This window comes from Oncorhynchus mykiss, chromosome 4 (assembly GCF_057628025.1).
Source record: "Oncorhynchus mykiss isolate SJ-2025 chromosome 4, ASM5762802v1, whole genome shotgun sequence".
NCBI classification, from domain to species: Eukaryota; Metazoa; Chordata; class Actinopteri; order Salmoniformes; family Salmonidae; genus Oncorhynchus; species Oncorhynchus mykiss.
The window spans coordinates 39,508,033-39,520,416 of NC_143025.1; the positions used below are offsets into that span (position 1 = coordinate 39,508,033).

Here is a 12,384-nt window from a genome sequence, read left to right on the forward strand (position 1 = left end):
TCTCGTTCTGACTGGCCACCCACGAGGAAGCTAATATGGGTTTTGCGTACGCAGTGAAGTACTCAGCAGCCTAAAAACATAATGTAGGGCGTGAGCTCCGCCGAGTCCAAGACTATTCTGACCTGGCCCCCTTTTCAGGCCCCGATGGCTGGTCTCCATGGAGATATGGAGTCCTATAATTCCTAGGTTAACTGGCAGGAGCCCTGGTGCTATTGGGGTGAGTCCAATTGTAGGACTACTGACTGGTGCTATAATACTGTGGTGCTCCGCAATGTTGTTCTGTGCTATGATGTAAGGTGCATCTGTGCTATGTTGTTCTGTGCTATGATGCATCTGTGCTATGCCATACCGTGCAGAGTTGCGTGGTGAGGTCCCTTATGGAGCCAATAGAGAGAACGTGAATATTGGGCACTCCTACACATAGCACACACAAACAACCACACACACCAAAGGCCGGAACATCATGTCGGAGCTTCCCTCCAGCGAATAAAAGCAGGAGATATCAGAGGGACACACACATAAACCTTCCTGCGCAGCCCTACAGTCGTGCTCGTCAGCAAGTTACTTCACACCAGCTGAAATGTGTCACATAATAAAGCACGTTCTCCCTCCCTGACCCCATACGCAGAGCCTCGGGTCACCGCCGCACTACTGAAACAGTTCACCTCGCTGCCTCATACAGGCATGCCATGGGGAGACCCGGTGAAATGACTCAGCTATGACATTTACAGACTAACGCCATGAGTTTGAAGTCCACTTGAAAAGTCTGGGTTAAAAGAGGAAGACTAACAGCCTCTGTACAGTACAGGAACGCCTGTAGAGTAAAGGCACAAACCTACGCACACAGACCAGCCTGAGTGATGCCCTAGGATCTACCATTCCTCTTCCAGAATCAACTGTTTCTTCCATTAGGGCCCTATCAAATCCGCGACGTGGAGAACACGGACGGAATCACCGAATGCATACATTAACATGGAATAAAACAATATTCAAAAGTCTTGTAGTAGATGGAAAGGGTTTCGCAAAAACCTTATCAATTAAATGTTAACTACAAAGTAGCCTACCTGGCAGAAGGATATCATGATTATTGCATCACCCAGTGGGCGCTAACCAAGGTTGCCAGGTGCACGGTGTTTCCTCCGACACATTGGTGCGGCTGGCTTCCGGGTTGGATGGCGCTGTGTTAAGAAGCAGTGCGGCTTGGTTGGGTTGTGTATCGGAGGACGCATGACTTTCAACCTTCGTCTCTCCCGAGCCCGTACGGGAGTTGTAGCGATGAGACAAGATAGTAGCTACTAACAATTGGATACCACGAAATTGGGGAGAAAAAGGGGATTTATTTTTTTATACACATATATATATATTTTTTTTTAAAGATCATAAAAGGACATCAACCACCACAGCCACGGCCTGTTCACCCCGCTATCATCCAGAAGGCGAGGTCAGTACAGGTGCATCAAAGCTGGTACAGAGAGACTGAAAAACAGCTTCTATCTCAAGGCCATCAGACTGTTAAATAGCCATCACTAGCAGGCTACCACCCAGTTACTCAACCCTGCACCTTAGAGGCTGCTGCCCTACATACATAGACATGGAATCACTGGCCACTTTATTAATGGAGCACTAGTCACTTTAATAATGTTTACATACTGCTTTACTCATCTCATATATACTGTATTCTAGTTAATGCCATTCCCGATAATGCTGGTCCTAATATTTATATATTTCTTAATTCCATTCTTTTACTTTTAGATTTGTGTATTGTTAGATACTACTGCACTGTTGGAACTAGGAACACAAGTATTTCGCTACACCCGCAATAACATCTGCTAAATATGTGTATGTGACCAATAAAATTGGATTTGAACACTGCTAAACAAAAGTAAGCGTCTTGCTTGGTGCACCCTGAATTAAAGGGTAACTACAGCAAAAAAATCTACATTTCTCACATTTTTCCCAGACTTCAAAAGTGGTCTCATGACATGGTTTAAGCATTGTTGCGGACTTAGAACATCCAAACTAGTAGTTTGTCTATTTGAGAGTGAAAACTTTGAAAAAAAACAGGGAGGGAAACAGAATTTTGGAAACAAACACAAACGTAATCAGGCCAAAAATTAAACTGATTTTATAGGGCCCAAATTCCTTCTACCAACCAGAGATGGATTATTCATGGTTGATGACTCCCGCAGGTGTGTTTGTTCATCCGTGCGTACTTGTATGGGTGCATCATCCCTGCATCAGCAGCTCGGGTGTTATCCCCTGCTATTTATGCTCCGGTATTCAGACACCGTTCTAATGACGTCATAAAGACAGGTCTGAACAGGCTCTGACTAGGACACAAAACACAAACATCCCTTTTTCTATCTCTCTCACAGTCGGGCAGTGGTGTGATGGTGACTGCGTCACAAATGGCACCCTATTCCCTACACAGCGCACTACTTTTGACCAAAGCCCTGTGGGCCCTGGTCAAAAGTAGTGCACTACATACGGAATACGGTGCCATTTGGGTTGGAGACGGTGTGGTGTAGGTGTCAGACCTTTGTGTAGGGTAAAGCTCTAGGATCAGTCTGTTTATGCTGCAGGGTTTAACTGTGCAACACAGGACAGAAGACGGGAGGGGAGGAGGAATTTTCCCAGGCTTCATTCCCAGGCAAGCACACCCAAAACTCACACCCCACCCGGTCTGCTTGGCGCTCCGCTCCCTCACAATTTCCCATCCTCAACCCTGCCTTGAACTCTCCATGGCTCTCCCTGGCTGGCAGACTGAGTCCTCTTCTCACATTCAGACTTGGGTTCAAATACAATTCAAAATCATTTTAAATATATTCAAAATACTGCGCTTGACTGAGCTTGCCTGGCTTAATGGATAAAGAAAATATTCCCAAAACAGCAAAACCTGCCCAACTGGCAGGGTAGAGCAAAGATTTCAAATAGTATTTAAAATTAGGTCTGCTCATATACCATAAGCTAATAGGACATGAACATCATGTGTTGCCTAATATAATACCCAGAGGGAACCACAGTGTTGAACATCCTGTTGTTTTTGTTGATACTAGGGCTGTGACAGTCATGGAATTTTGGATGACAGTTACTGGCCAGCCAAATGATCGCGTTCTACGTAATAACCACTCAAATAGTACATTTTCTCCTTTCCTCTGCTCCTGACCGCATGTGTTGCCATAGAAATAGAATGAATAGGATGCCCGTCCCCATTCAAGTCAATGATGGCATAACGGGTGGACTGGCAGCCAATGAGTGTACCAATAGGAGCAGAGCAGGAAATAGAAGCGGGACAGGTACATATCATATGTGCTGTGATGTGTTGATTCAGCTCACCTGACATCACAAAAAATAGATTCCATTGCATGAGCCACATCAGTTGAATGAACATTCTATATTACCATGGAAATGATTGCGTCATAGAGTGCGGCTTGAGAACGTTCATAACAATGGCGCAACGCGAACAATCGGCGGAGATGCAATCTATGAATAGAATCTTTATGGTTAGAAGTTCCAAGCCCATTCTATTAATTGTTTGCTACAACACTTTGCTTGCTTCGGCAAGGGGCAACAACGTTGAATCAAGTTGCTAAGAGTCCATATTAAATCGCCGAAACGGACTCAACCGCACGAATGCCCTGCTGTCCAGTCTATGGTCAGCTGTGATTCATTTTCATGACGGTCTTCATCCGTAACACAGTAATACAGTAATTGTGCCACCCCTAATTGATGCCCATTTCAAACTCCTCTTTCTACCAGAGAGGCCAGGCCAGAGAGCTGACAGTATGAGCGACCATGCCAAGACCATGTCTGATTTACAAGGGTATGGAAGAGGAGCAGGGACACTAGTTAAACATTAGGACTAGTATGACTGGTCATTATGCATAGTCAAGTGGGCCAGTGTGTTACAGAGAGGAATGAGAGGCCTATGTGTACCAGGATCCTGTTACGATAAAAGAGACGACATACACACACACACGTCAGATGATAACTGTCAAAACCCTCGGAGTTGGGAAAGATACAGTGTAAGCGTCTGTTGAACCTGCTATGACATTTCAATCTGACACTCCGAAGCAGGCCCTGACTCAACAGATCTTATGTGATCCACTCAGGCTAATCGATCAGACCGGCTGTCGCCGAGCTAGCTAACTGTAGCTAATTTCCAAAATGGAAATCAAGATTGTTCAATGGTGAGACAGACAGACGTCTCAAATCAACCACCTTAGCCCAAATCGACCTCACTAAATGACCACCGTTCGCACTGCCAAAAGACAATTACTCAACCCTTTCAGAAAAATGTTGGTTCTGGTTTTCTTCCTTTTCTTTCCCTCTGTTCTAACGATGTTGTGCGATTCCAGAAGGCTTTTTCATGTGGTAGATCTCAGGGTTGCGTAATAAACATTGACCAGCTGCTAAATTCTCTCAAAGAGGGCACGTGGGTGGAGAGTTAGCCAGGCCAGGAGAGGAGGGCCGTGGTGGTTATGATGCCTGCCAAGGTGCTCAGAGTGGAGCCAGGCTGCGTCAGGGACCTCTTAGCTCTGGTGCGCCACTCGACTCTTAGTCCTCATTAAAAACTCCCTCAGTAATCAGATAAATGAGAGAAAGATGTAGGGGGGGAGGGGGGGCGGAGGACTTCAACCCATGACATCCATCTGTCTGTCTGACTCATGTCTGTCTGTCCTGGGATCAGAGTCTATACGTTACCCAAAAACTCTTAAGTATCTACCCCGAATTAAGATGTCCGCAGAAAGACTGGGGTGTTAGCTATGATATGACACCTCGAGTTTGAAAACGTCTATTTTGGTTCTGAACTAGAGTGATGGGTCCTTGATCTGTACAATACAGAAACGCATAATTATGAATGTCATGCTCTTCGTGGTGATGTATCCTGAGGTACACAAAGGTAGACAAAATGAATATCCTCCTTGGCATGTGCGGGTATTATTCTACTCACTGGCTATCATTCCAATGAGCGCTGCCCCCAAACAAGACCACATTTGGTTGGTCCAGACTGGACTAAATCTGTACCAATAATAGTTTAACAAGTTAGCTCATCACCATAGAGCACAGTGGAGTCCAGTATAGCATAGCACAGTACAGTAAAGGTAAGAGTGGAGTACAGTACAGTAGAATACAGTGCAGTAATGAAAAGTTGAGTAGAGAATAGTTCTATACAGTACAGTACAGTATATTACTGAACCCTACTTTTTTTTTTTACTGTACCAACCATATACATCTATGTTTCACAAGTTTGGACATCACAGTACAGCTTATTAGAGCACAGTAAAAGTACAGTATAGTAAAGTAGAGCACAGTACAGTAGAGTATATTATACTGTACTATACTCATGTGTGCTCTACTGTACTGAACTACACCACTTTACTGTACTGCAACTGTGGTCTGTGACTATGATTTCTCATTGTGGCCAATTCAATTGCAGTAATTCTGATATTTTTAATGTCATTTGGTTAGAGTGACGCGTTTTAATCACTGAATAATTCATAAACAAAATTGTTTTCAGTAAAAACACTAACTAATTGGTAGTTCTACCTTCATTTGTTACTTCTGTGAACTTTCATAATCCTCCCTCCTCAAGAAGGGGAGAAATTAGAAAATATTGATCATCTCCAGCACCATCATATGTGAAAATGGCATGTTTCTATGTTTGCTAGTTAAAAGATTTCCAATGGTATCATCGGTGTGCATCGTGTGATTTTAACCCATTATGAGCAGGCATTGCCTACTAATTGCCTACTAATTGTCCACTAATTGGTTGGTGATGTCATTGGAAACACTTATCGTCCTCTATATTTTTTACTACAAAACATCTATATCTAGTGGTCAAAACCTGTTACAGTGCCTTGCGAAAGTATTCGGCCCCCTTGAACTTTGCGACCTTTTGCCACATTTCAGGCTTCAAACATGAAGATATAAAACTGCATTTTTTTGTGAAGAATCAACAACAAGTGGGACACAATCATGAAGTGGAACGACATTTATTGGATATTTCAAACTTTTTTAACAAATCAAAAACTGAAAAATTGGGCGTGCAAAATTATTCAGCCCCCTTAAGTTAATACTTTGTAGCGCCACCTTTTGCTGCGATTACAGCTGTAAGTCGCTTGGGGTATGTCTCTATCAGTTTTGCACATCGAGAGACTGACATTTTTTTCCCATTCCTCCTTGCAAAACAGCTCGAGCTCAGTAAGGTTGGATGGAGAGCATTTGTGAACAGCAGTTTTCAGTTCTTTCCACAGATTCTCGATTGGATTCAGGTCTGGACTTTGACTTGGCCATTCTAACACCTGGATATGTTTATTTTTGAACCATTCCATTGTAGATTTTGCTTTATGATTTGGATCATTGTCTTGTTGGAAGACAAATCTCCATCCCAGTCTCAGGTCTTTTGCAGACTCTATCAGGTTTTCTTCCAGAATGGTCCTGTATTTGGCTCCATCCATCTTCCCATCAATTTTAACCATCTTCCCTGTCCCTGCTGAAGAAAAGCAGGCCCAAACCATGATGCTGCCACCACCATGTTTGACAGTGGGGATGGTGTGTTCAGCTGTGTTGCTTTTACGCCAAACATAACGTTTTGCATTGTTGCCAAAAAGTTCAATTTTGGTTTCATCTGACCAGAGCACCTTCTTCCACATGTTTGGTGTGTCTCCCAGGTGGCTTGTGGCAAACTTTAAACAACACTTTTTATGGATATCTTTAAGAAATGGCTTTCTTCTTGCCACTCTTCCATAAAGGCCAGATTTGTGCAATATACGACTGATTGTTGTCCTATGGACAGAGTCTCCCACCTCAGCTGTAGATCTCTGCAGTTCATCCAGAGTGATCATGGGTCTCTTGGCTGCATCTCTGATCAGTATTCTCCTTGTATGAGCTGAAAGTTTAGAGGGACGGCCAGGTCTTGGTAGATTTGCAGTGGTCTGATACTACTTCCATTTCAATATTATCGCTTGCACAGTGCTCCTTGGGATGTTTAAAGCTTGGGAAATCTTTTTGTATCCAAATCCGGCTTTAAACTTCTTCACAACAGTATCTCGGACCTGCCTGGTGTGTTCCTTGTTCTTCATGATTCTCTCTGCGCTTTTAACGGACCTCTGAGACTATCACAGTGCAGGTGCATTTATACGGAGACTTGATTACACACAGGTGGATTGTATTTATCATCATTAGTCATTTAGGTCAACATTGGATCATTCAGAGATCCTCACTGAACTTCTGGAGAGAGTTTGCTGCACTGAAAGTAAAGGGGCTGAATAATTTTGCACGCCCAATTTTTCAGTTTTTGATTTGTTAAAAAAGTTTGAAATATCCAATAAATGTCGTTCCACTTCATGATTGTGTCTCACTTGTTGTTGATTCTTCACAAAAAAAATACAGTTTTATATCTTTATGTTAGAAGCCTGAAATGTGGCAAAAGGTCGCAAAGTTCAAGGGGGCCGAATACTTTCGCAAGGCACTGTATTATCAGGATGTAGGATGGGATATAAACCTAACAATTTCAACTTTTTTTCTCACAAAAACCTTCTCAATTAAATGTTTGATGATATCATGATTGTTTGCATCGATCCAGTGGGTATTTGTTTTGCTAACTCTACCATCACATATGCAGTACAAAAACACCACTAAACAACAGCCACTTCCTAGGTGCACACTGGAGTTAAAGGGTAACTACACCAACAACAACAAAAAAATTCAACAACAAAAAATCCAGACCTCAAAAGTGGTCTTCCGATGTGGTTTCAGCATTGCGTGGGCTTAAAATATCCCATTTGTTTTTCTATAAAATGATTAGGAAAATGGAAACCTGGAAATGAGTTTGGGAGAATACAAAACAGAGTCAGGCAAAGAAAAAATCATATTTTACAAGGCCCTATGGGTGTCATGGCTTGCTGAAATGAAATGCAGCGATCCAACAAAAATATTTGTAATGTTACCAATGAACTACTGTATGTGTTTAGAAAAACAACAAAAAATCCTGAGCTTTCTTATACATTGCATTCAGAACCCTTGATTTTTGCCAAATTGTTTGTTACGTTACAGCCTTATTCCAAATTGGATTAAATCTCTTTTTTTACCTCACCTATCTACACACAATACCCCATAATGACAAAGCAAAAACAGGTTAATAGACTTTTTTGCAAAAGTATATTTTTTTATAATAATCACATTTACATAAGTATTCAGACCCTTTGCTCTGTACTTTGTTGAAGCACCTTTGGCAGCGATTACAGCCTCGAGTCTTTTTGGGTATGACGCTACAAGCTTGGCACACCTGTATTTGGGGTGTTTTTCCCCATTCTTCTCTGCAGATCCTCTCAAGCTCTGTCAGGTTGGATGGGGAGTGTCACTGCACAGCTATTTTCTGGTCTTTCCAGAGATGTTCGATCGGGTTCAAGTCCGGGCTCTGGCTGGGCCACTCAAGGACATTCAGATACTTGTCTCAAAGCCACACCTGCGTTGTCTTGGCTGTGTGCTTTGGGTCATGGTCCTGTTGGAAAGTGAACCTTTGCCCCAGTCTGAGGTTCTGAGCACTCTGGAGCAGGTTTTCGTCAAGGATCTCTCTGTACTTTGCTCCGTTCATCTTTCCCTCAATCCTGACAACTCTCCCAGTCACAGCCTCTAAAAAACATCCCCGCAGCATGATACAGCCACCACCATGCTAGATTTAGGACAGTGGGTTTGAAGTGGGTTTGAAGTGTCAAAAGCTTTCTAAGTGTCCGACAAGCTTTATCTGCCCTTAACCTTGTTCTGAACACCTCCAAAATTAAGGTCATGTGGTTTGGTAAGAAGAATGCCCCTCTCCCCACAGGTGTGATTACTACCTCTGAGGGTTTAGAGCTTGAGGTAGTCACCTCCTACAAGTACTTGGTAGTATGTCTAGACGGTACACTGTCCTTCTCTCAGCACATATCAAAGCTGCAGGTTAAAGTTAAATATAGACCTGGTTTCCTCTATAGTAATCACTCCTCTTTCACTCCAGCTGCCAAACTAACCCTGATTCAGATGACCATCCTACCCATGCTAGATTACGGAGACGTAATATATAGATCGGCAGGTAAGGGGGCTCTCGAGCGGCTAGATGTTCTTTACCATTCGGCTCTCAGATTTGCCACCAATGCTCCTTATAGGACACATCACTGCACTCTATACTCTTCTGTAAACTGGACATCTCTGTATACCCATCGCAAGACCCACTGGTTGATGCGTATTTATACAACCCTTAGGCCTCACTCCCCCCTATCTGAGATATCTACTGCAGCCCTCATCCTCCACAACACCCGTTCTGCCAGTCACATTCTGTTAAAGGTCCCCAAAGCACACACATCCCTGGGTCGCTCCTCTTTTCAGTTCGCTGCAGCTAGCGACTGGAACGAGCTGCAACAAACACTCAAACTAGACAGTTTAATCTCAATCTCTTCATTCAAAGAATCAATCATGGACACTCTTACTGACAGTTGTGGCTGCTTTGCATGATGTATTGGTGTCTCTACCTTCTTGCCCTTTGTGCTGTTGTCTGTGCCCAATGTTTGTACCCTGGTTTGTGCTGCTACCATGTTGTTGTCACGTTGCTACCATGCTGTGTTGCTGCCATGCTATGTTGTTGTCTTAGGTCTCTCTTTATGTAGTGCTGTGTTGTCTCTTGTTGTGATGTGTGTTTTGTCCTATACTTTTATTGAATGTATTTTTAATCCCAGCCCCCGTCCCCGCAGGAGGCCTTTTGATAGGCCGTCATTGTAAATAATTATTTGTTCTTAACTGACTTGCCTAGTTAAATAAAAGTTCAATTAAAAACTTACCACACCCCCTTGGGCCTTATGGCTTAAAAATAGCCTGACTTTATAATATAGACCTACCAATAATAGACTATAAAAATAGTGATTTTTTTGTTCTTTGTAGGGAAGGGGATATTCAAATATTCATTTTTATATATTATGCAAATGTTGATTTACACTGTAACATCAGTCACATGTTACAATATAGACTCATTTGATCCAGTGTAGTTATTGCTGCATCACAAGTAAAAAAAATAATAAAAAAAACATGTTTGGAAATTTTAAGATCAGATATTAATAGTAATATTTTGTAGCAATAGTATAGAGGAAAGTTAGTAACGTGTTTCAGGAGGTTGCAGTGTTATGAAGCTATCTGTTGAAGTTATAATTTAAGATCTTATTTTATTTTTCCTAATAGCCTCCCTCTCTTCTGTCTTGCGCCCCTCATAATCATCATGGTTCATCGGACTCATATTGAAACTTTCAAAGATCTTCGACGGTCGACAAGAAACAATAACATTTTCACACCCAATCGTACACCGATTACGCAATAATTTATCAACAAGGAAGCGCTTTCAAAACATCTCTACTCCACCTTCCCAAACAAATTCAAATTGTAACACATGATGATATTCACCTGTGCGTCCGTCGTCTTCTCTCTGCAGTGTAAAATAGGTATTTATTCAACAGAATTGCCATGTAGTTAGTTCAGTGCCCGTGTCTCCGCATCATTAGAGTTGATATGCACATGTCGCTGTACTTGTCACGAGTGAAGCAGCACAGGGACATGTGTTGTGGTGAAGTCGGCTGGCTTTTCCAGTAGAGCTACACTGGATTCTCTGGGCGTTAAAACACAACGTTTCTGTAACAAAGTAAGGTTGGCAAATGCATTATGTCAATGGCTTTCAAAGTTTTTCAGCGGGGACCCATTTTTTTCGGGATGGTACTTACTCTAGAATGTAGTGGAATATGGGTAAATTCAAGAGGGTGCTACTAAATGAATGTCTACTTTGTTTTATTTAGCCTATGCCATTATACATTACATACCATTAAATTGTTCTCTACAATATTATCACCTGATTAAATCATAACGTTAGTTTGTGGTGTGACCGTTGCTAGTTTAGACCGCACAGCTATTTGTTAAATCTAGACCATATTTCGTCTTTGGACCAATCAAACTCAACTAGATATCCTCGTCGGTTTCATATCCCCGACCAATCAACGTTGCGAGGGACCGTTTCTATGGCAATTTAAAGGGAAAGACTCAGAAATAGCTATGAAAAGTGGAACAGATTTTTTTTTAGGGAGGGTAGATGTTCAAATTCAGTCTGTTAGCTTTGTAAATTAAGATACAGTACCAGTCAAACGTTTTTCCACAACTACTCATTTAAGGGTTTTAATGTATTTGTACTATTTTCTACATTGTAGAATAATAGTGAAGACCTCAACACTGTGAAATAGCACATATGGAATCATGTAGTAACCAAAAAAAGTGTTAAACAAATCAAATATATTTTATATTTGAGATTCTTCAAAGTAGCCACCCTTTGCCTTGATGACAGCTTTGCACACTCTTGGCATTCTCTAAACTAGCTTCCTAATAATACCTTATAGTCCCACTAAACACAAACCAGATGGATGGCGTATCGCTGCAGAATGCTGTGGTCGCCATGCTGGTTAAGTGTGCCTTGAATTCTAAATAAATCACTGACAGTGTCACCAGCAAAGCACCCCCACACCATCACACCAAGTAGAGACTTGCTTGGGCCAAGAAACACAAGCAATGGACATTAGACTGGTGGAAATCTGTCTTTTGGTCTGATGAGCCCAAATTTGAGATTTTTGGTTCTAACCGCCGTATCCTTGTGAGACGCAGAGTAGGTGAACAGATGATCTCCGCATGTGTGATTCCCACTGTGAAGCATGGAGGAGGTATGGGGGTGCTTTGCTGGTGACATTGTCAGTAATATATCTAGAATTCAAGGCACACTTAACCAGCATGGCTACCACAGCATTCTGCAGCAATACGCCATCCATCTAGTTTGTGCTTAGTGGACCTATCATTTCTTTTCAACAAGACAATGACCCAACACACCTCCAGGCTGTGTAAGGGCTATTTGACCAAGAAGGAGAGTGATGGAGTGCTGAATCAGATGACCTGGCCTCCACGATCACCTGACCTCAACCCAATTGAGATGGTTTGGAATGAGTTGGACCGCAGAGTGAAGGAAAAGCAGCCAACAAGTGCTCAGCACGTGGGAACTCCTTCAAGGCTGTTGAAAAAGCATACCATGATAAGCTGGTTGAGGGAATGCCAAGCGTGTGCAAAGCTGTCATCAAGGCTAGGAGTGGCTACTTTGAAGAATCTCAAATATATTTAGATTTGTTTAACACTTTTTTGGTTACTACATGATTCCATATGTGTTATTTCATAGTTTTGATGTCTTCACTATTATTCTACAATGTAGAAAATAATACAAATAAAGAAAATGAGTGAGTAGGTGTGTCCTAACGTTTGACTGGTACTGTATGTATGTATGTACAGTTGAAGTCAGAAGTTTACATACACTTAGGTTGGAGACATTAACTTGTT

The 12,384-nt window shown here is 42.1% G+C and overlaps 1 protein-coding gene across 20 annotated transcripts in view; it reads right to left on the reverse strand.

Annotated features, from left to right (window-relative positions):
- LOC110520999 (SH3-containing GRB2-like protein 3-interacting protein 1) overlaps positions 1–10,655 on the reverse strand; it is a 111,026-nt gene extending 100,371 nt beyond the window's left edge. For all 20 annotated transcript variants that reach the window (XR_016495250.1, XR_016495248.1, XR_016495249.1 and 17 more), the window contains exon 1: positions 10,429–10,655. The gene's annotated coding sequence lies outside the window, so the exon portion shown is untranslated. The remainder of the gene's footprint in view (positions 1–10,428) is intronic.
- Positions 10,656–12,384: the final 1,729 nt, after the last annotated feature.